This window comes from Pseudopipra pipra, chromosome 1 (assembly GCF_036250125.1).
Source record: "Pseudopipra pipra isolate bDixPip1 chromosome 1, bDixPip1.hap1, whole genome shotgun sequence".
Classification (NCBI taxonomy): Eukaryota; Metazoa; Chordata; class Aves; order Passeriformes; family Pipridae; genus Pseudopipra; species Pseudopipra pipra.
In genome coordinates this window covers 7,822,308-7,846,245 of record NC_087549.1, presented here as the reverse complement: position 1 = coordinate 7,846,245, position 23,938 = coordinate 7,822,308, and the positions used below count along the sequence as shown (strand labels likewise).

The 23,938-nt window shown below is 43.1% G+C and overlaps 1 long non-coding RNA gene across 2 annotated transcripts; it reads left to right on the top strand.

Annotated features, from left to right (window-relative positions):
* The first annotated feature begins 12,760 nt into the window (after positions 1 to 12,760).
* On the top strand, positions 12,761 to 15,993 carry LOC135409160 (uncharacterized). 2 transcript variants are annotated; one of them, XR_010428043.1, is made up of 3 exons: positions 12,761 to 13,028; positions 14,306 to 14,514; positions 15,314 to 15,993. It is a non-coding gene; the product is annotated as an uncharacterized LOC135409160 (long non-coding RNA). The 2 variants fall into 2 exon arrangements; XR_010428047.1 differs by lacking the exon at positions 14,306 to 14,514 and having other exon boundaries at positions 12,761 to 12,964.
* The last annotated feature ends 7,945 nt before the right edge of the window (positions 15,994 to 23,938 follow it).

The following is a 23,938-nucleotide window of genomic DNA, read 5'->3' as shown; positions in this document are numbered from 1 at the left end:
GCACTGCATTTCTCAGAAGCTAAAATGCCTTCTAACACGATTCACCATTCTTTAAAATGCTGCCTCAGTTAAGGGGAAGTATTATTTCCCCCACATAACTTGTAATCAAAACAATGAACATTATTATACTGTGTGAATGTGAGTGGGAGAAAGGGAGTCACAAGTTTTACTTACTAGACGAATTGTTTGATTGCCTCTTAAAAACATCCCTAAATCTAGGACAGCAAAGCTGCAGTCACAGCTAGCTTTCAGGTTTTGCATTCCTCTAGAAAAGGATTTATCACTTGAACTGATGGCAGATACATGTCTCACCACTGAGTCACAGAGATTTACTCCTTTTACCTTGTTTCCCACAAATGTATAGGATGCTTTGTATTTTCAACTGTGCCTCTGCCATTTGATTTTTCAGGTGTATTTTAGTGTTTAAAAATAAATAAAACAGAATGTGGGAAGCAAACAAACCAGTTGAAGACTTCACATGCTGGAGCACCCATTACTGGGTAGGAGAAGTGTTCTTAGGACTTTCTGTGGTTATGAATGTCAGAGTGTCATTTCAGAAGCGATGTGACATCTATGCAAATCTCTAAATGTGATGGAGACAAAGTCTGCATGAAGAGGTTATATTTCTACCTACTGCAGTTGGGTAAACCATACCAACTTGGAGAAGAGTTTGCAGTCCAGAAGCACCTTCTGCCTTTTCCAGCTGTGTCAAATAAACTGATAAAGGTCATCTCCCCTTAACCTCCTTGTCTCACGATCTAGTTTTGCTGTTCCAGCATCCTTTAAACACAGCTGCAAGGCTGATCTTCTCTGTTTACTGCTCCCTGACCTCTCCCATCATCCCTCACCCCATCTTCGTGCTCCTGCCCAGAGATGCCTGATCTATGGGGCAGGACAAGCTGGGACAGGACATCACCATGGCATCAGTGGCAGCCCAGTCTCTGCTCCTCCTCCAGCTCCTCACTGATTGCCTGCTCACTCTTGCTAGTTCTGTGCTCACAGGCTGCAAAAAACTTCTCTTCCTCTCTCATCTGACACAAGTTTCTACCCAGAGGTCCCCCAGGCTGGAAAGTCTCTGCTAAAGTCTCAATGCTGAGATGTTGTCCAAAATTCATCAGGTGTAAAGGTCCCTGGATCTCCTGAGACCTGAGTCTCTTGATCTTTGAGGGCTCCTGCCTGCCCAGGTGCTGCACAAAGCAACCCCAGCTCCACAAAGCAACTCTGAATTATGAAAGAAAAGGCCATTTGTAAGTTGGAGTCCTGATTTTTTGCATTGGAAAAGAGAACAGAACTTTCCACTTGAGGTGATGATTAAGTGGGTTGTTTCTTTCTTGGCACTTCTGTCTGAAATGACAAATTCTTTAATCATTCTTTCCTAGGATACATTTTGAATTTATTTGCATCTGCATTTCCCCATGAAAGATGAAGATTTCTCAGAAGATTACCAGCAGGGTGTAAACACAACCCCACATTACCTGAGGTCTGCTGCAGGTGCAGAGTATATGTAGAATTCCCACAGCATGCACACACACACACACTTCTCCCTCCCCCCCCAGCCCCCAAAAAGGAGATTTCTCCTATACACTACAGATAAATAATTAATATTAATATATTATTCATTAACAATAATTAATATTTAATATAATGCCCATGTGAGGATGGGACTAGACTTAAAAAAACTCTGGGTAGACTGCCTCTGGCAGGCTGGATTAGAAGTCTGTGGAGGTGGGCACATCCCACTGTAATGGGACTCACCGGGAGAAGTCACTGGAGAGAGGCATTACTGTAGGTAATATGGCACCACTAGCACCTTCCTGGCTGTGTTCAAATAGTAGGAAACCCCAGATAAGGCAGGAGAGGAAAGCACAGGGCAGTACCCTACAGATAACATGCCAGATAACACTGGAATCCTTTACATATTCAAACAGGATGGACCCCAGGATAAGTGATCAACCCAACAACTATTTCAGGAATGCACTTGGGATCCTGCAGGGAATAGCCCAGCCCTCAGCAGATGAGGCCCAACCTACTTTTAATGGGAAAAAAATCCTGAGACAGTTCCCTGGGTGTGAGGCCAAGGCACTGGAGCCTGAAGGAAACATTATACTGAATTGCAAGGACTTGCTCTTTGCAAATAAATCCTGTAAGGTCTGATAGAAGATTATACACCTGAAAGGAAGATTTGAGATGTCCTCTAGGAATTTATCCTTTTGCTATATATTTTACAAAAGTCAGGGTAGGGTACAGTATTCTTGCTTCACTGCAGAAAGCTAAATGCTCAAGAAGTTTTTTGGAGTTTTGACAGGGAGGAAAAAAACCCAGGACTTTGTATTACATGATGTCCACAGAAGTGGACTGCTCTGTCACAGCTGTTCTGTCACAGCTGGGCATGGTAGGATGCTCCATGCTAGAAGGAGTGGTAGGACCTGCCTGCTGTTGTGGAGTAGAAAGGAGGTGTAGGGGATTTCTAAGAGCCTGGATGGAAAGCAGACCCACAGAGGAGGGTGGGGAAGGAAGGTTTCTGCTTCTCCTGACACAAACTTTCTATTTCTTTGGGTGGAGCTCTCAGGAGGGATGAAAATAGCATAGCTGCCAGAAAACTTGTGAGAAAGCCTATTGTAGGCTAGATTTATTTACCAGATAACATCTAGTGCAGGTAACTTGCAGCCTGCCTTACACTGAAGGTTAAACATTTCTCTGTCTGTCACTGAAATTCAATTTACAGGTATGCTAATTATCCTATCTGGGATTCTCAGTGAGACTTGGGGCCATATTTTATTCCTTTTTACCTCCTAGAGAGTCTTTACATTGCAGAAAGATCAGGCTTCTAACAACTACCACTGGGGAATTGCATTTCTGAAGTATTTGAATAGCGCTATTCTAGCCCATTTGCTGCAGGTTTTGTTTTCACAAAAATGACATAATCATCATAAATACCATTTTTTGTATTGCATTGTGCATGACGTGAATTCATATGGTAATTCCCTGAAGCATCTGTTCTTCCATATTCATAGGTCCTTTAAAGGATCTCAGTCTACTATAGATCTTTGCATCTTAATATTTCCTGAATTCTACCATAGACTAAGAGCATATTTCTTGTATGCATGCCAGTGAAATATGGAATATGTTAAAGACACCTCAGATAGATGCTGTCTGAAAGATCTTCCTAACTCTATCCTCTTGAAAGGACTTTTTGGAGGACAGGGCAGAAGGAGTGTGTAAAGTACTTTGCGAGGAGGTAGGTGGTATTGAATCTGCAGCTGTCTTGGGAAAATCTGGCATCAAGAAGCAGTGTTGGCAATGCTGACACAGACTGATGCTCTCTAGAACTTGGTTAAGTGTTTTCCTCTATAGAAAACCATTTTTCAGGCATAATTTTCACTAGAACTCCTTGCACATTTAAAAGAAATCACACTGCTGTGTAACAGTGATCTTCCTGATACCAGTTTTCTATGTCACTGCTGGTTTACAGACTTTGGTAGGTTTTGTATGGTCAGGCAGCTGGTCTGAGTTGGGCCCTGCAGTGCTTTAGTGAAGAAACAAAAGGAAGGAAAACACTTAACAACTGATAAGCTCCTCAGAAATCAACTGTTAAAACCCCAAGTTTTATGCCAATAGCTTCATCATCCTGGGCTTGACTGAGTTTAGCTCTTCTTTGATGGAGTTGGTGCTATCCTTATGTGTTTGGGCACTTGTATAGCACGGGGAAGACCTGGGCATCAGCCTGGACTCCACTGACTGCTATTTAGTTTTATATTGCCATTTCTGAATTGCAGCAACATCCAGTCACTCACCTAGTCTGATTCCATCCCAACTTACACAGCATCTCTGCTTTTCAGCAAAAAAGATTCTTAGAGCAGGACAGTAGGACAAGTGGTAACAACATGAATTTCATCTGGAGAACATCTGTTTCCCTTTCAGCATGCAAAGATATAGAGCTGGGCATGTGAGAACAGACACATCCTCATGGTCTGTGTCTGGAGCACCATTAATCTTGTTGTGCTCTGTTTGGGGATGGGGAGTATTCGAGACCTGGAGAAGCCAGGAAGGTATTTTCTTTGTACAGCGTATTACAGATGATTCATCATGAACTCAGAGAGCCCCAGTTTAAAGTTCTAAAATCAAATCTACAGTGTGTTAATAATTCCTCAGGCACTTCATAAATTCCTTACTCCTCTGCCATACTCAGTCTCCCCACTACTAACACAAGGCCCTCCTCTTAGTGATGACCCATCAGGATGCACTGTTTGCATGGGGGGTTCATGTCACCATTATCTCCTTTTTACTGTTCTGTGAAGATGGTGCCAAAAAGAACAGTTAACCTATTCTATGTTGCTTTACTGCTTTTCTACCAAGTGATCAATTTTAATTCTTGTGAACCCACAGCAGGGATTTCCCATTCAAATCCCAGGCAGGTCCAAGCTTAGTTCCTATTAGCAGGAGTGTTCAGACCATTAAATATAAGAGTTTATTTGCTTTTTTGATACTAAAAATAGCAGTAAAATTGAGATGGTACTGCTACATCTGTGTGTGAAGCGTGATACCGTTGGCATCTGTACAGTCCCCGTGTGACTAAGAGAGACCTATATCCTGGTCCACACTCATTTCCTCGAGGTCATCACCTCTGTTCCCTTTTGTCATATGCTTAGGCTGATTTTTTTTCTCTTCTGACCCCGGACCTGCTGACTTCAAAGGAAGGATTTTGCAAAGTGACCTAAAAGAGTTTATGTCTTGAATAACCCTGACTCTCTTAATCTCTCAGCTCTGAATTGAGACATGCTGTGCTGTTTGAATATCAGCACATGTGCACCACACAGATTACAGGCATGATTCTGGTATGAGGAAGCTGATGTGCAAATCAAGATTTTTTCTTTTTAGCCATCCTTGATGACAAAAGAGTGTCTCACCTTTCGTAGAGGAGCAAGGTGAGTCATCAAATCTGATGACTTCATCCTACCCACACACGAGGCAGGGTGAAGTTCATGTCTTTTCCTTTCCTTATGTGCTGGAGGGCATTTTGGAGGGTGAAATGTCTCCGACACAAGCTCAGGGAAATACAGGATGTTTTAAAACAGAAGAGAGGTGGAACTTGCCAAGATTCACAGAAACCACTTAGCAGGAGGGGGAAGAGACGGAAATTGTTTTATCAAGATGAAGAACTAATATCAGAGAAGGAGAAAGGCACCTGAGAATTCAGAGAACTGCCACAGAGGACATGATTGGAAGTGTCTAATTTTTTTTTTTCTTGGGGTCTTAGTTTGTTATTATATTGATACATGAAGAGAAATGATAAATTCAGAAACCTAGTGTGAAACTCCCATGTGTTGGTGTCTGTGCGTGTCTGTGTGTTGCATACTGCCCTTGTGCACCTCCCAGAATGGCAATGGTGGTAAAAGCTGCACTGAATGTACAGGGAAATCTGAGATCTGATCACCAGGCACAGGAGGGGGTGTATGTACAAATGCTAAGATTATGTTAGGCCTTTCCAGGTTGCCTGGAGTCCAAGACAAGACTAATGTTGAATTTCGTCCGAGAATCCCCATTGGCTTAAATGAAACTGAGCCTTGGGAATGCCTTGGATCTTATGAGTGTCTGCTCTGGGGAGGAGGATGAAAATTGGATCTAGAAATGCCCTCCAGGTGGTTATCAGGAGCAGTCATCTCCAGCCTCCTGCTCTTGGACTTCTAGTCCTTGTCCATGTAAACACACATTTAGGAAGTTCTGTGTCTGGCATTGGCAGGAACTGGAATATTATTGCTTGACTGGTCACTTTTCCCTATGTCTGGTTTCAGCTTTCCAGAAATAAAACAACGATTAGTTGCAGAGGACAGAAGTGGAGGCAAAGTTGAAAGTTAGCAGATCATAAATCTTGCTAGATTTGGTGAGTTCCAGGCTGAGCTGTGTAGTGTTAGGAAAGTAAAGTAAAATTTTAACTCAGAAGAAAATCCCAGTGGTGAATCAGCAACTGATTCTCTAAAATCACGTCCCTGCAAGCACGTCCATAATGTCTCAAAGGAGTGGGTGATACCTTTTCCTGGGGCATACACCTTCCATGTGATATTTCTGAGTCTAGTGCTAAAAGAAGAACAATGCTGCCTGGCATGTTTTGACCTGTGTGAGCTCCGAGCACGTCATTGCCTCTAATGAACTGTTCTCTTTCATCCTCCCTCTTCCATTCTTAATTGGTTTTGAGAATTAAGGTCGTGGTCATAAAAAGTGCTTCTGCTTGTATCTGTTGACTTCAGGTCTGGTGTGATTTTTTTCCATCTGAATATATTGTTATGTTTCTGAAAGATAATGCCTTTTCTCACAATGCAGATAAAAAGAGTATCTGTCTTCAGGCAAGGTAAACTGTGAAGAAAAGCTTTCCAAGCACAGCAAATTAGCTTTCCTGATTTGCGGGTCATATGTGCCTGTAATACCTGTTTCTGCCATGAGCAGTGTTTATCAGAAGATTTCAGAAGAGATTACAATGTAAGGGCATCTACTTGGGAAAATTTAATGGGAAATAAGTGGGAAATTAAGGGAATTTACTGTCTTGCCCCTTGTCTGTTGCAGCCATCCAGTCATCTCCTACAGGCCTACAGCCTGTGTGTGCTTCTCTTACCTGCAAACATTTGACTGAAGGTACCCACGAGAAATGATGACATGTCACTGACTGAGCAGAAAAGATAAATTGGTTGCACAAGCAGTAGCTGAATGTAGACAGAAATGTACAAATTTGTTACTAACTTGTTAACAACCATTGAATGGGGCAACATGCTTGTGGCTTGGTCACAGGTTTTCTTGGCATGTTCTGTGGAGGCTGATTTCTGTTTGTGCTGCAGAGCATGGACCTCTGCTTGTTTTTATTGTTCTGTTCTTTGAGACCAAACTACTACTCTACCTCCAGCAAATGGCAAATGGAAAATTACTGACCCCCTTTTTCGTGAGATCTCTCCCTCCTTTGCTATTCCTTTCTTTTGCCTCTTTCACCTCACTGCATATAACTGACAGAGTTAATAAAAAAATTGGTAACACAAAAATATTGTTTCCTCTTATCTCACTAGGGAGCTGGGGCTTTTCAGGCAGTTTAATAAATAGTACCACAAACGTAGGGCTGTTTTTGCAATAGATGACTTTATTTAGTGTTTAATTTAGGCTGGAAAGAGAGAAGCGAACTTCAGAATCAATGCTAGGGAGCTGGTAACATCATTGCCAGGTCAAGAGAGTTTCTTCTCTCAAAAACAACCATGAAATTTGCCCAGCACAGTTCTGGATTTGTTGTTTCTGACTGTCTGTGGTTAGACTTTTCCAGCTTACAAGAAGAATATGCCCATCAATCCATCCTTCTTTTCCCAGTACCACTTCTTTAAACTCAGCCTGGGCTGCTGGCATCCAGGTCTGTGCTTTCAGGCTCGGCCAGCATCACCAGGAGTACACACTGCAGAAGCATTGCTGCCTTCATTGCAGATGTGCTTTTGTTTTGGGTGAGCTCAGGCCCGTGTTCACAGCCCGATCTGCTGGATGTCATGTGACTGAGCAGGGGCTCTGGGGAAGACAGCCCCACCAGGAAAGTGGAATTAAGTTAAAGAGAAAGCTGTAGCACTTCTGCTGAGCAAAGAGGAGTTAAACCCGGAGTGTTGCATGTCATTATCAGTAGTGAGAAAAGTGAATTATGAATATACACAAAGCTTTGACACCATGAACTTTTTAACAGTTGCTTTAAAAGCTGTATTTTGAAGAAAGAGAGAGAGAGAAAAGCAGCCAAGAACAGTGAGGGCTTGGGGAGAAATGAAACACAAGAAGGAATCAGAATGATAGAGTGGGAAGAGGCATGGAGAGATCAGCCCATTCTTCAGGAAGAATTGCATAAAAAATGCATAATATTGCTTAGTGCTGCCTTGACACACTTTTATAAACGTTAAAAACCTTCATGCTCAGCTGATTTACCATTGCAGTGCTCCTGGACCACATTGCTTCAGGTTACATATGAGCAGGCAGAGTTCTTGATTTGCAACCCTTCGCACATGTAGCAATAGCAAAACTGGGAACAACAGGTCCTCCCCTATAGAAAGCACCTAATCCAAAATTCACTCTACAATAAAATTTTTCACCTCCTTGCTCCTGTCCCAGTAAATGGAAACACTGACATAGAGCAGAGGGAAGATGTGGGCCACAAAACCTCTGGAGATCTCTCTGCTGCACAGGTTTCTGTGGTTCTGCGTGAACAGATGGAAAGGAAAGAACAACAGCAGATGTTGAGAGAATATATAATGGGTAAAGTCATACTGGGGTGTGCATGGAGATTCATGTCTACAAAACAGCACTGAACTAGGAAGTTGCCAGACTAGACAGTGGAACAGGCTGATCTGTACTGAAGAGACTCAACTCTTTTTTTCTCTAGAAACACTTGAATTTTCCTTTCCATGTGTTAATGAATGTGGGATACAGCTGCTTACAGTCAAAATGGCCACCACTAAAAGTCTCAATATGTTGAGAGAACAGGTGTATTTAATCCCCTTCTCAGTAGTTACTCATTAAATGAAGGCAGAATAACCCAAACCAGCAGGTATTGCAATTGAGGAAAAAAATAGTTAAACGTGCAAGTGATAAACATCTGAGTTACTGATTAACTCCTGGCTTTTGTAACCCCAGCAGTTCTTCAGTTGGTTTACTAGGAGACCAAAACACAGAACTGTGCCACTTTAATAACTCATCCTGCACTTTATCTCTCCTTGGCACAGGTGTCCCTGGGCTGTGACAGTGAGAACAGCACTGCCCTCTCTTGATGGAAAGAGTTCAGACCTTTTTCAACGCCTGCAGAGCCTTTCAACGTGAGTCAAAACAGCAAGAGAAATCCATGTAGGACAGAATGGATTGAAGTGTAACCCCTTCTTTGGTGTGTCAACTGCCAGAAGTTGAGAGAGAATAGAAGGAATAATTGACTTGCTGTGTGTGCACATTCTCAGGCATCTGCTCCAGGATGTCCATTGCAGATGGGATGCTGGGGCAGCTGAGCCTTTTGTCTGTCCCCCTATGGCCAAACTTAAGCTCTCAGGGAAAAATCTGGGCAGGAAGGGAACATGGAGACTTAAGACATTTCTGGAGCAATCAGAGTAAAAGCAATGCAACATGCTTGGCAGGATGGAAAACAGGCTGATGCTCACTGTGAGGAAGAAAAGGGTGATTTGATATGTCTTCTTCCACCTGCAGTGTCTTTTTTGCCCTCCTGCTTCCAAGCAACTCCATTCAGTCCGGAGTGTCGCCTTAAGCAATATCTCTCCCTCACTGTCACTCCTGATGTATTCACTTGTTATTGCAGCCTGTCACTCGGTTTAACTGAGCACATGCTGTTTGCCATCTGGAGGAAAGTCTGAGAAGTGAGGTGGCAATACTCACTGTGATCAGGGGTTCAGCTGAGTCTCCTCAGAAGCTGGCTCTTCCATATCTTGACTGACTGGAACATCCTGAGCCCTTGCAGGGTGTGAGGAAACTCCTGAAGACGTATGTCCCTGAAATGGGACAGCCTTGCCCTGTGGTGCAGAGGAAATTCTTCCAAAGTTTAATAACTGTGTTTTTCACTAATACAACTTGTGCTTAAGCAAAGTTGCTCTGGAAAGGAACTGATCCTGCAACACCACAATCTCTGTTTCACTCAGGGGAGGTAAATTTGAACAAACAAGCAGGAGCACTCAGCACCCTCAGCACAGATGGACACAGGATTCCTGGATGAGCAAGATGTCCAGCAACGGTGGAAGTCAGGGGCCTGGCGGGCTGGGAGTGGATGCTAGATTGTGGTGAGCTAACCCAAGGAGGGCCTAGCTGTGTCTGTGGGGACAAAGACTGCCCTGTGAAATGAGCCTGAAAAGATGCAAGTTTGTGTTCTGTCTTACTTCTGCTCAGACTCTTATAAAACCCCTCATCTCTAAGCCAAAAATAACAATAGCCACTAAAAAACCCAAATTCTTGTTTGTCACCATCAGCTGTCACAGAAGGCAAAAATGGCCATTTGCTGGACCAGCTCATTCTGCTGCTTGACCTGCCTTTGCTATGCTCAGTTTTAATCTTTTTCACTTAAAATTTCACAGTAAGGCTCTATTTTCCTGGTCCCAAACAAGCAGCAGGGTGCACGCTGAACAATAGCAAAGGGTTTGGCAGAGCGTGGGTTCCTCGTCTGTGCCAGAAAAGCTTCTCCGATAGCTCTGAGTTCCTCTTCACCCCCCTCTACCAGGGGCTGACATCAGGGAAAGAGAAAATACAATTGAATACCATCAAGAGTAGTGTCCTGTTTATTTTCCTGCTAACAGAATTATCTTCGGGACATCTCAGAAGTCAGAAATGGGAGCAAGGAGAGGGGTGAGAAAAATCAGAACAAGCCCACACTGGGATTTCATTAGCTGTTACCAGAGAAGAGACTATAATCAGGACCAAAATGCAGGTCAGGAACAGAATAAATGAAGCTGTACATATGCTACATGTCCTTGCCTACCCTTCTGGAAGAAGACCACAAAGAACTGGAGAGGTTTCTCTGCCAGAAGCAGGACAGTCTAATCTGTTAATTATGCTTGTTGGTTATTGCTGGTTCCTATAGCTGTGTGGGACAGCCAATCCAGAGCAGCTCTGGCACAAGTATGGATTTACTAAGGGAAAAAAATCCAGTAGATATGGGCACTTCATGAGCAGTGGCTGCTACTGTTTGCTCCTGTGTACAGAGATGTGGTTATGCAGCTGCACAACCTCTTCCTTGTGACACGAAAAGGGAGAACCAGTCTGGCATCTCTTGGATCTTGAAAGGGACAGATTTCACTCTCTCTTTTCACATTCCCTCCTTCCCTTGCCCATAGTTGCAACATTACACTCCTGCTGCCTTGAACAAGCTCTGGTTCTAATTAGATGGGAAGGGTTAAAAATCAAGCATCAGTTGGTTGGAGCTCTATCAGCTTCTGTAAAACAATTTATTTTTTTTTGTTCAGTAAGACTGCTGTGTGAAAACCTGTTTTTTTAGCTCTTAACAGTGGAGGTCCTAGTCTGTTCTTCAGAAAAAGTGTTCTGACTTAAAACCTGCTATTTATCCCTTAAAATGAACGATCTTAGGATTCTGAGCTCTCTTATCCAGCACAGAGCAGAAGGACACATGGACTACGCAGATCATCTTAGGGTTAGTGGAATGTGCTGCATGTCTTCTTGCATGAGCAGGGTCTTCTTGTCCAAAAGCTATGTGGCTGTCAGAGATGCTCAGTTCTGCCTTCCAGGCTTTTGAACAGTCCTTAGGAGTTCAAGTGATCTGTTTCTTTTCAGGCCAGGAGAAGTGAAGTGAGACACACATGCAATGAGGTGTGGGCTGAGGAAAATGGGGTGACCTGCATGGTTTGAAAAGTGGAAATCAGAGACCAATTATACTGCTCCTGACCACACAGTCTCTGGATCAGCTCTGCCCACTCCTGCATGAGAGATGTGCCTCTTCTGGAAACCACCACAGGTTACGCTGTTCCCACTGCTCTAATTGTGATTCCCATCTCTGCAATTACAACTGCTGTAAGTGACGTGGATCAATAACAAACTGATGAGCCAGAGCCTTTCCTGAGGCTACTGCATGGAGCAGGGGATGAGGAATGGAATAGGAGGCTTTGCAGCTTTCACTTCACTCCCTCCTGTCTCAGCAAGGTCAGTAACAACCCTAAATCAGGTGGAGTGAAGGGCTGATTCAGCAGGACATCCTGATGGGGCTGCTGCCTGCTTACTTCTGAGCTGACCACACTGCAGATGATGGGGAGGGGATGTTGGACCTGTCACCTTCTCATGGCAGGCTGGTATCAGTCATGGTCTTAACTGAGGATGAGATCATGTGTAGAATAGGAACACCTGATGTCTCTCTCTCTTTCTCCATTCCCCAGGCCAGTTCAGGGTTAGGGTTAGGGTTAGGGTTAGGGTTAGGGTTAGGGTTAGGGTTAGGGTTAGTTCAGGGATGTCTTCCCACAGCTAAATGTACAATGAAATGAACAGACTATTTTCTAAAAGAAGTAATTCTTTCCATAGGAAAGAGTGAATGAAGCCATGAAATGACATTTCTGTCCTTTATACATCATCGAGACCCACACCTCAATTAACCTTTCAACCTGGACAATCTTTACTAATCAGTGTACTGTGAACTCCCTTCCCTTACCCATTCCCATTTTGGTAGAGGCTACATTCATGGCATCTTTTTCTTTCTGCAACTGTTTTTCAGCATAAATGTCTTTTCATTGTTCCAGCCCAACCACATAGTGGAAAAAAAAAACATGTATGGGCTTTGATTTTCATCTGTCTTGCTAGTAAAGCAGAAATGCCATATCTGGTCTCTGAGTGGATCTAACAGCGAGATCTAACAGAGCCACCACCTGCTCTGCAGTGGGGAGGAATGATGATGGTGATGGCAAAGAACATGGGGGTGGCTCTTCCTGCCCCTGGCAGAGTGGCACTTCCCACAGCTTAGTAGTGCATTGGTGGGACTTGAGTTTGAACTCGAATTGGGCCCATAGTGATAAACAAAAGAAAACACAGACTAAAACCCTGCTCACAGTTGTCCCTGCTGCTTGGTTGCTTGTGCACTTTCTGGACTGGTTTTGGGGGCCTTTCCCACGAGGAAACACCTGGTATGTGGATCTAAATGCAAATCTGGTATGTGGATCTAAATGCAGCTGGGTGGATGTGAGCTGTGCTGTTTCATAGAAGCAACAGCAGGGAAAGTTCTGTGGATTATGACACAGACATCACCTGCAGTCCTTATCCAAACGTGTCACGTCCTAAACTGAATTCAGGCCAACATGGGATCAGACCAACCTCACATAAGCAGCTTTAGGGTGATGTCAGCAAAGCGGTTGGTACGAATTCCCAGCAGCAGCAGGGTCAGTGCTGAGGGGTGAGGGCTTCCTGAAAGCTGGGACAGATGCTGGGGGTCCCATCCATGAATTTACAACTGTGAGCATGACACAGTCCAGTCAGGGTACGTTTTAGAAGAGTGGCCTGGATAAGGGCTAATGACTGCTCTACAGAATAAATTATTGCAGGTGAAATGCATTAACTCCATGCTTAAAGCAGCCTCGTGCTCTCCCTCCACAGAGGAGGGTTCTTTTAAAAGGGAATGGGACTTCACAAATGATTATTTTTTCGACAGAAAATTTTCTCTTTGCTCTGGTGCTTTTTTCTATGTTGTAAAAACTGGTGGTTTTTACTCTTTTCTCTGACCCTCAAAATTATTCCACAACTCCTAAAAATTTGGAATGGGGAAAAAAAGGATTGGGACAACATGTTAAAAAAAATTAAAACTCAGGCTCAAAGGATAGGTGAACTTTTGTTGTGTAAATACGTGTGTATTTCCATGCATCTCACTCTCTATATACAAAGAAGATGAGGTTTAAGAAAATTTTGAAAATTATATAGTCATTAATTCTTTTCTTGATTATTCATGGTAGAATGGTAGATATATTAAATACATATCTGGCCTATGTATCTTGGGGATAGGAATATTTCTTCGTTCTGAGTTTGTACCTCTTCTGGTACTGGGGACAGACACTACATTACTGAAGGCTTTCAACACCTGTGGTGCAGCAAGAAGGACTCACCATGTCACTATCATTTCAGTGACCACCTGTAACCCTGCTGCATGCCATTAAGTGATAGGATTTTTAGGAACCTGTTGAGGTGCAACATAACATTTGACTGGCCGGGTTTTGCCCAGTATTTTTTTCCATGGCTACTGAGCAGATCAAAACTGTCAGGTCAAGGCCCAGACCCTCCTGTGTTAAGCACGAGGCAGAGGTCTGATAAAAGACAAGCTCAAACAGTTGGATGGAAAGGAAGACAGGGTATGGAATATGGCATTTCCATAAATCCAGATCCAGAAAGTTAAATTTAGAAAGAGAGTTCAGGTGATGACAAAAATTGATTTTTTCTTTTTTTTTTTTCTTTTTTTTTTTTTTGGAAAAAAGTGGAAAATGGAAAATCCTACTGACTGGTGTAAATTGATGTAGCTTTGACCTCTGGGAAGAACTACATCCATGAGAACATGGCCAAGTAATACTGTGCTGTGTGACTGCACAGGAGAGGAGGGTCTGAAGGGCACTGTTATCAAAGGAAGTGAATACCTGAAACACAAAGATCTAAAGTTTTTCTGTACCAGCCATGAGGCCAACCTTTGTTTCTGTAAGCACAGTAATCTTTCTGTCCTTCCTGCAAAACACAGCCTCTCCCAAAAAAACTGGATGACAGAGACTCTTCACTGATGGGTTTATTTAAATCTTTCTGTGTTTTGTTCATAACTCTGCAATGTCACCTGGTTCAACAGAGCCATTCTCCAACTAGGGAAGCCTGCTGCCATAACCCCACAACCCCAGCCTTGCAAATCAACAGAAAAATGCTGTTCACCAGAGATTCTTAGATACTTCAGCTGAAAGGACTCCCTGAAGGTGTTTAACCCAAGATGGAATCCACAGTGCTCTATCAGACCAAACCTGGCTTTTTCTAGCTATGCCTTGATGTCCTACAAAGACAGAGGTACCATTTCTTCTCTTAGCTCACCCGTTATATTCTCACCCTGCTAGTGAGAAAAGCATTTTGCCTAATGTCCAGCCTGAACTCCCCAAGCTGCAGTGCATGGCCATTGTTGCTTCTACTGCCATTTGATACTACAGAAATGAACTTGTCTCAGCCATCTTCACCTCTTCCCTCTCCTTAATAGAAGGGCAAGGACATCAAAGCCAGACAGTACTTTTTGGCCCTTTATTCATTGCTTGCTCATTTTGTACAAAAGAAGGCACAGGCTACATACGCAGGCTAGAGAGTAACTAGGACCTGATATCATCCATGTTATTAAGTCCATAGTCTGCTTCCTGGCACTGTTTTAGCTCATGGATTCTCATCCCCTCAGAGAGCATGCCCTGGCTTAGCCTGGGACACAGCATGAGCCAAGGACTGTTCCCAAAAGACAGTATAGATAAAACCATCCAGTATTTTTAAGACACTGAGGTTTAGCTGTGCAGTCATACACCATGCTACATCGGTGCCCTTGGTCACAAGAATGTGACCTGACCTATCTTATTATATCCTATTTTTATGTTTACATATCTCTCTATATAAACATCTCCCAGAATATGCCTACTCTTAAATGGCAGCTGCCATCTCACCCTTCGCACTCTCCACTATTCCCTTCATGCCACCCTCTGGGGACACAATGTAAACATTCAGCTTTATGTCATAGGAATCGCACTCTGATGGCGCTGCTGCAGTGCTCTTACATTATTTCATATACTTTTATTCAAATATATATGAGTTTAAGTAAGAACTTTATTTCAAGTCACAGGAACAGTGCTTGGGGACTACAAGAGATGCAGGATCCAGTGCTCAGCAAAGCAGATATGGTCAGTCAGCTGGAGAGAACTAGTCCTCGTCAGTGTGGGTGAGACCAACTCCAGAAGATGATATATGAGCAGTGCTGATGTAGCCACAGGAATGAATGGCTCGTTATTCCTGGAAAGATGTCTAGGACTGGAAGATGAGCCATACTGTGTTTTCCATTATTATGAAGGAAGCACTGGGCAAACTTATTCTTGTGAATGAAGGTCAGCATGGTCATGAAAACACATCACAGCTCTCCTGAGATGCAGGTGATCCAGGACAGGATTATTCTCAATAAGTGTCCACTCAAAAAGGAAAAGTCACATTACAAACCTCAGCACATCCTTTCCTTGCCTGCTCTGGGATTTTGCTACTCAGGAGATAAGAGTAAGAATGAGCTGCCATGTCACTGAAAATAGCAAATGTCACTGGAAGTAGAGCAAAGCAACAACGGCTGCAAAATCTGCAAGCCAGGCTGGTGAATTTTGCCCTGGACTGTAATTCTGCATCACCCGTGATCAGTCATGAGGATTTGGCCAATGAGATGGGAGTTGTTGGGCTTGGTGAAGGACCTCACACTCATCTCTGACATGGACAAAGAACAAGAATAATAAATAAAAACTCTTCAGCTTGAAAGGAGTGGGCTGTGGGAATATTCATCACAGGAGATGAAGTGGAACCATTATTCACTGTGCTAATATCACAGTATTGAATACCTGGGAGCCTGATGAAGCATTTGGATAGGAAATTTAAAACTGAAGGCAGTAGCTGTTCAAATAACACAGTTTTAAACAGGGGAACTTATTGCCTCAGGCCAAGGCGAGGGTCCGGCATTGCTATGGGAGGTGCAACTTTCCCATGTGGGGTGAGTGTGCTGCACTGGGTCCCTTTTGCTGGATTCTCAGCCTGGCACAAGCCTGGCACAAGCCCATGAGATGGGTGGGAGGCAGCTCTGCAACCATCTGGGGGATGATAGGCAATGCTGGTGTGGCCCAGCCAGAGCCACGTACCAGAGTGCTGGGGACGGGAGCACCTTCCCCCACGGTGCACAGGCAATGGGATGTGGTGTGATCACCCAGCAGAGCTGCCCTGACAGAGGAGTCCAGATGGATCCCTGCCATTGACCATGGCATGCTCCCCTCTGCCTCAACTCTAGGGCATGAGCATATGTGCTGCTGGCAGTCAGCAGCCAGATAGAGCCTCTGCTTTCATTGAACCCTGCTAATTAATTTACAGCATTGATTGCTTTTTACAATATATCTGTCCCTCATTTAACATTTGGGTACTACAGCTGAGAACAAATAAATCCAAAACTGTACAAGCTGATGATATTGGTGGCATAACATGAAAGTCCTGTTAGAAACAACTGAGTTGCCTTTATGGTCCACAAAGGACATTATGATCTGCTATAACTAAAGCCTTTTACATCCTAAACTAAAACGATTTGAGCATTGCAACAGAGCCAGGAGCCCCACATATTTGTCCCTTGTCAGGAAATTAGGTTTCAAGGGAAGAATTTTCTTTTTCTTTTTTTTTTTTTTAGTTGTGAGTATTTCTAAAGGGTCAGTAAACACCACCCCCTCCCCCTCACCCCTTCCCTAGCTAGGAGTGTTGTCACCTTTCAAACAGGAAAGAAAAACTGTAGAGATAACAGGACTGATGTGAACCCTCAGAGCATGAAGCCTTGAAGGACTTCTCCCATCTTCCTTCTCATCCCTTTCATGGCCTGTGGGCTCCTGCGTTTAGTTCTTACCCGGAGGCCAAAATGGAGAGATTTAGCAAATAAATCCCAAGCCTTATAGCTGTGAAGATAGTAGTGCCAGGAGGGAACAAGCTTTGAGTCTGTGATGTGACAGACACTGCTGTGAGAGAGCTGAGTGCACCAGGAGTCACCGGATAACTTATGGGAACAGGAAAACAGCACGCTCTAGTGGGGAAATTATTAAAGTCTATTAGAAAAATCTAGTAGAAAACAAATCACTGCTCTTCGAATGAAAGCAGCCATTGCTTCCTATCTCTATCCAGTGTTTCTTCTCCCATCGCTGTGCATCTCACATCACTCGTTGCCCTGTTACCCACTAGCCCAGGCAGGGGGACAGTCCTTCCAAGGTTCTCCCGCCTACTGTCTCAGAGCTTGGGTTGATTCCATTTTCAGGAAACAAAATTGGGTCCCCTCCCTCTGACTTGCTGAGTGCACTTGGCACAGTGCACGTTTTTCTGTGCCAGTGTGGCAGAGCCAGTTCCCAGGGTGCAAGAGGGCAGTTGGGTCAGTGACAGGCAATGGCGAGGTGCCCCATTAGCACGGTAATCAGCGGGCTCCTTCCCTCTCCCTTTCACTGTCACCCACTGGAAAACTCTCCATTAAGGAGAACTCATTACTGGCAAAACAGACACTAATCAGGTATTAGTTGTAACCATTAATGAAAAAGCTAATGAGGTGCTGAGATTCCCAGCGCTGACTGAAATGAGTTAATCACATCTCACTGCTCAAAGGCCCGTTAGTCTGTGTGCATGCTGATGTTTCCCATTCCGTTGCTTATGATAGGAAATAAAAACTTTGCTCCGGCTTCATTTACTTGCATCTGCTGGATCTCTCTGCTGAGCTGTAAAGTCATGTACTGTGGGCCAAACTTGCAACTTTTGCTGCCAAGCAGCAAAGTTCCCTTGGCCCTCATGAAGCCACCCCAGAGAGAGCTGTCACTGGTGGAACAGCACCCAGGGAAGGAAGTGTTGTGCTGACCCTAGGAGGGAAGCAAACACCATGCCCACAGCCACATAAAACAGTGATTTCTCATGGCCTCTGGCTGTTGGTTTAAAATGTTATTCCAGCTCCCACAGTAACAAGAACTGAAGTGCCACCAATGTCCCAGGTGCACTCCTCCCGAAGCAGCTCCTGGTCTTTTTTCAGTTGGTATCCTGTCATTCCTGCTAGTGGTGAGTAATAATCTCACCAGAATCCAGTGCTATCTGGGATGAACGAGTCATTGGAAACAACTAGCAACTGAGGTAATTTGGTTAAATTTGACCTAAAGATTTATCTCAAGTGTTGTTGGTAATACCAGCTCTCAGACTTCAGGAAAGGTCTTAGGACCCCTTGAATTCACAGGCGTCTTTAAGGATCTAGTTTATTTTAATCTGGTGGAATGGAGGTAGGTTTCCTCCTAGCAGCCCATATAGTGCTGAGTTTGAGATTGGTGGTGGGGGAATGTGAGTGAGTGGCTGTGTGGGTGCTTGGCTGCTGGCCAGGATCAAATCACAATGCGTGCTCAAAAGCATCACGAGCCTAATTCTCTCCTGGCTCACCAACTTTGATGGACCAAACAAAGGGGTAAACCCCTACTTTTCTTCAAAAGGTTTCCTAGAAGATCTATTTGGCTTTATTTTCATGTATCCTGTCTTCACCCTAACGTCTGTTTATTTCTATTTCCTTACCTTCCTATTCAAATCAAACCCTTAAATGACAGAGCCTGTCATCTTGCAGAATTTATCCCTGCAGCCAACTCTTTGATGTCTCCCACGATGAACCATCAGTCATCAGTCTCTCCCATGACTTTGCCTGTAACTCCACCACTGCAGGCAGAAGCTCATCAGCATCTTAGGGAACTTGTTCACGCATACCCACCTGATATCTGAACGTGAGGATGTGTTGTACAAAATCCTTGAATGTTTAAAGGAGAGTGGAAATAGTGATAGGACAAGGGGGAGCCATTTTAATTTAAAAGACTGGAAATTTACATTAGATATTATGAAGAAATTATTTACCTTGAGGATGGTGAGGCAATGGTTACCCAGAGAAGTTGTGGATGCCCCATCTCTGGAAGTGTTCAAGGCCAGAGTGGATGTGACTTTGAGCCACCTGGTCTAGTGCAAGGAGTCCCTGCCCATGGCAACTTGATTGGAATGAAATAATCTTGAAGAATCCTTCCAACCAAGCCATTCTATGATTCTGGGATTGATTCTGTGCAATCACTCTTTCCATTTTTTTCTGCTGTATGAAACCCACTTAGGTATTTGCGCAGGCTGAACACAGGCTGTGGCTGCAACCTGGACATGCTTCAAAGCACAACCCAAGTATGGCCAATGCATTCAAATAGGCAGCAGGATGGGGCTGGGGGAGCAATGTGCAGCTCCCCTGGGTGGTGGCAGCTCTTTGGGGCCAGCCCTGGGAAAGAAAGGAGGGGAACAAAACAATCCACATGGGGAGAAACTGCCTTAAGGGTGTCCTTGACATAACACTTGAGTTGAAGGCAGTTGGGGCATTCTTGGAGGAACAGCATGGTGCTGCAGGATGCAGCATTAGTGGCACAGGTTAGGACACTTTTCTCACTGACCTAGTGTCTGGGTGGACAGGGAAGCAGCTGTAGTTGCTGTGTAAATCTGGAGTCTCTGATTATGTGGGAAAAGTAACTATTGTGGGAAATGTACTGTTCGAAAACACAGAGATTTACCTCTGCATACAAGTACCTAAGAAATTTTCATTTTGTGAACCATATTTTATTTCATATTGCCTGATAATAATAAAATGTAGTGAGATCTGTTCCCTGAAATTCTGTAGGAAAGACAAGTGAAAACAGAGATTTTTGCCTTTTCATTTGTTGAGTTTAATTGTTATTCTGACTGTGAGCCATCAGAGGAACCCACACCATGAACTGAAGCCATATACTTCCCCTGTGGGTACTTACTTTCTTCGTTTGATGCTGTTAGCAAAGTCCTTTGTCCAAGTCCTGTGGTTGGTCCATCTGTCTGCGTGTTGCTGCTGTTGCTGCTGCATGTCTTGCTGGTCTCAGGCATTTTTTCAGTTGTAATTCTATGCAAATTACTTTCCTGACAAAATAATTTCAGACCTGGAAACTGCATTTCTTGTGAGTGGACATGAAGCAAAATGTAAAATGATTTTCAAGAGCAAGCTGTTACCTGGTGTTATTTTGCTTTGCTGAGGATGACAGAGGAGCAAGGAATTTGCATCTCCTCTGCACCTGAAGTGACTGGGACAGCTCCTCAGGCTTCTGTGCCTCTGCTTCCCACTCATTTTCAACAAGTGTGATTCTGGCTGGGTTGTATCTGTTAATGGTGGTTAATATGTCAGTGATATAGCATGTCCAGAGCCTGGACTAAAAAGCAAAATGTGAAGCAGCTTCTGAGAACCTAATCCTCTGAAGGTCATACTGCACAGCAGCTCTTACTGTGACCATCAGATCATTGCCCATATCTGAATAGGAGCTTCTCAAACTGCCCTCTGATGACTTTTTGACTTTCTTACCACTAAGCAATCAGGATGGTTGCATTTCAATGGGCAACTTGTATCACTGCTAGATCATCTACCCTAGACACTCGATTAAACAATAAAAGGAAACAGCACATAAAGAAAACGAGCTGTTGATGGGTCCATAATAGCTCAGGTGGAGTCTCCACATGTAAAGCAATGGTCATGCAGATGCAGTGGTGTGGCCTGCTGAAGTGATGCCTGATCAAAGACATCATCTCCTACATGGGGTTCTTCTAATGCACATTTGGCCCATCTGTGACTGAAGGGCTTGTGTGATCACAGCAGATGAATTAGACCCTTAAAACAGGGATCTGGTGTGGATCCTCAGCATCTCAGCCAGCTCTGTGGGTCACAGAGGAGACAGACAAGTTGAATCTCTTCTCAAGTAACTGATTTCTGAGCTTGCCTTAATTTCCCTTACATATTACCTAAACAGAGCACAGATCCATCAGGAGACCATAGGCATATAAAGCTCAGGTTTTTTTCTCCAGAGAGGCCTAGAGCTGCCAGAAGGTGAGCAGTGTGATGCCCAGCAGCCTGAAACATAGCAAGGTCACCCGAGGGATCACAGAATCATAAAAGTAGGAAAAGACCTCTAAGACCATTGAGTCCAACTGTGTGGGAGGGAGGGAAGTCATATAAGGCTTCATTACACTGCTATGTGACAGAGGAAGTTCTAGGAGATAATGAAAATACTGTGGAAAGAAGAAGTGTGTACAGAGAGAAACACCTTTGATTTGATTGTAATAAAAAATTTATTTTGATTCATATCATACTGAAAAATTAAATAAATAAAATGACAAAGAATGATCGAGACTCTCCACCATCAGAGAAAAAAAAAATCATAATGAATTGTGTAGTCAGACAAAAATAGGAAGAGAATCTGGTCATGGGAGGAAAAAAGTGCTCAAGATATTTGGCTTTGGTAAAAAACATAACACACACTCAAGGAGTGCTTCAGAGAGTTTGCAGTGGTGAAAAATACAGTCCAAGAGTTTGTGGCTGAATTTTTTCCTTGGTTGTTCTTTTAAACAAAATAAACCGAAAGTTAAACAAAAGTTTCTAGCAGGAACACAGTCTTCAACAATGGCAGTGGCAATTAATTCTTCCCTCAACTTCATCTGTTGGTATCTCAAAGGCATTTAAAAGAGCAGCAAAATTGTGGAGAAATTGAGACAAAGTTCTAGCACCACAGTTAGCTGCCTAAAGAACTCTAGAAAATGTTCCTCTGGAATAGAATGTGATGGCACAGACTATTCTTCATCCTACACCTGGAGACATCCACTCTCTGCTCTCCTCATACTCTGAAAAATGGACATCAGTGGTACACAGTTACTGCTTACTGTTGGCAAGAAAATTAAATGGGAATTGCAGCTTGTTCCATGATGAAGACATGAAATTTATCCGCAATAGTATGAGCCATAAGGTTTTATATGTGCTGTTAGAGGCAGAATATTCAGGGGAAAACGGGAAATTTAATTAGAACAGGAAAAGGAAACTTCCAAAACAACACAGACTAGAATATATCTTGGCTTCTTTTACCATGTTCTTTGATTCTAAACTGCCTCCTGTAATAAAAAAAATATATCAATGGAATATGGGTACTGAACCACCATGAGTTTTCTTCTAAATCCTTCTAAAAATGACTGAAAGAGCACTTTCCGAATTCCTGACATCTTTCCATGAAAAAAAAAAAGCATTTTGAGGATCCAAAATCCAGCCACAGTGTGAAGATACCACTGGGGTCTTCTATGTAGCCTTTTTCCTTTTAAAGTTGTTTTGCTTGTATTACTGCACCATCCCACCAGAAGCATATTGATTAACATCAATTTAAACAGCAGGAATGCTTAAAGCAAACAAACAAACATGGCTCAGGTAGAAATGTTTCATTCTTTTACATAGGACATATAGAGGACAGTAAGCCTGTTCAATTTGCTGTGCCTATGACATGCAGGTGAGTTCTGCTGGCTACCATACTGGGAAAGGGCTTCTTGACATAAGGATCATCAACAAGGCTCAACATGAGGGTTTGAAAATCCTGCTGTTTCCATATTGCTAAGCTGAGGGGTCACATGTAGAGCAAAGGGAGCTCAATTATTACGCACATGTTCATTTGGCATCCTTGGCTCTTTGTACACCAAGGGTGCACTCATACCCACGTGGGTAAAGCAGTTTATGTTGGTGAGTGGTGCTGTGGCCCAAAATTCCAGCTGACCATGCCATTGTGCCATGTATTGCTGCCTTGGAGGGCATCTCCCTCTTACCAGCTGCCACAGAAAGACAAGGGGATAAATCTTGGATGAAGCACGTCACTGATTCAAGGGCTTTCACTGAGCTCAGAATACCCATTTGCTTGGACATCCTGCCACAGTTGGTGCATGGAAGAGGAGACATTTAGATGATGATTTCTTTTGCCATAAACCTCAGCCACTGTGATAAAAATTAAATATGCCATTTTTAACAAGCCTGATCGGAAGTCCCTTGAAGTCTCTGGCAGACTTCACCAGAGCTGAAACTGGGTCAATAACCCATGAGTCCTGTTTTCATGAAATCAGAAAGAAAACACCACTGTTTTCCACTCTTCACTGCCTGAACTTGGATTCATACTTTATCTATCCTTGAGGCTTAAATGTGTTGATTCCAGCAAAAATGTGTGGATATAAAACCTCTACTGTAACCTCCCTTCTCTCACTGCCTAGAGGTACTGACATTAACATGCTCATTCCTCCAGAGATGCACATAATTTTGAAGTCTTATGCTGTAAGATCAGCTTCCACAGATTGTGTCTTTGTAGGTGCTGCTACAGAGCAAACAATTCTTATTGTATTACTAGTTAGTGTCCCAACCCATGATATTTTTCCTATTTCAAATAGAGACCTTGTAAAGAGATAACACTTTTTTAAATTTGTAAAAAAATAAGAAGAAAAGTTTCCTTGGGACTTTTGGATATTTTCTCATAAAAAAAGGTAAAAGCTACCTTTAAAAATTAGTCTTGTTTGTGTTTGCTCAAATGCAACATAGGAGTTGCTATTATTGGTTTTGGCTACAAAAGTGTACCAGACAGAAGATAAACTTTGGTTAATTTCCCCCCCTTTTATAAAAAAGTTTAATTTAGGGTTTGTCATCTAAAAAAAAATCACATTTGTTGCACAATTATAAAAGGCACATATAAATGACTTAAAGAAGAAAGTCCACTTTCAGACTTTAAATTGATTAAATAAAAAGAGCATTCCAGAGTATTTTCCACCAAAAAAAAAAAAAAAAAAAAAAAAGAAAAAAAAAGAAGAACAAAAATTGCATATAACCAAACAAGACAAA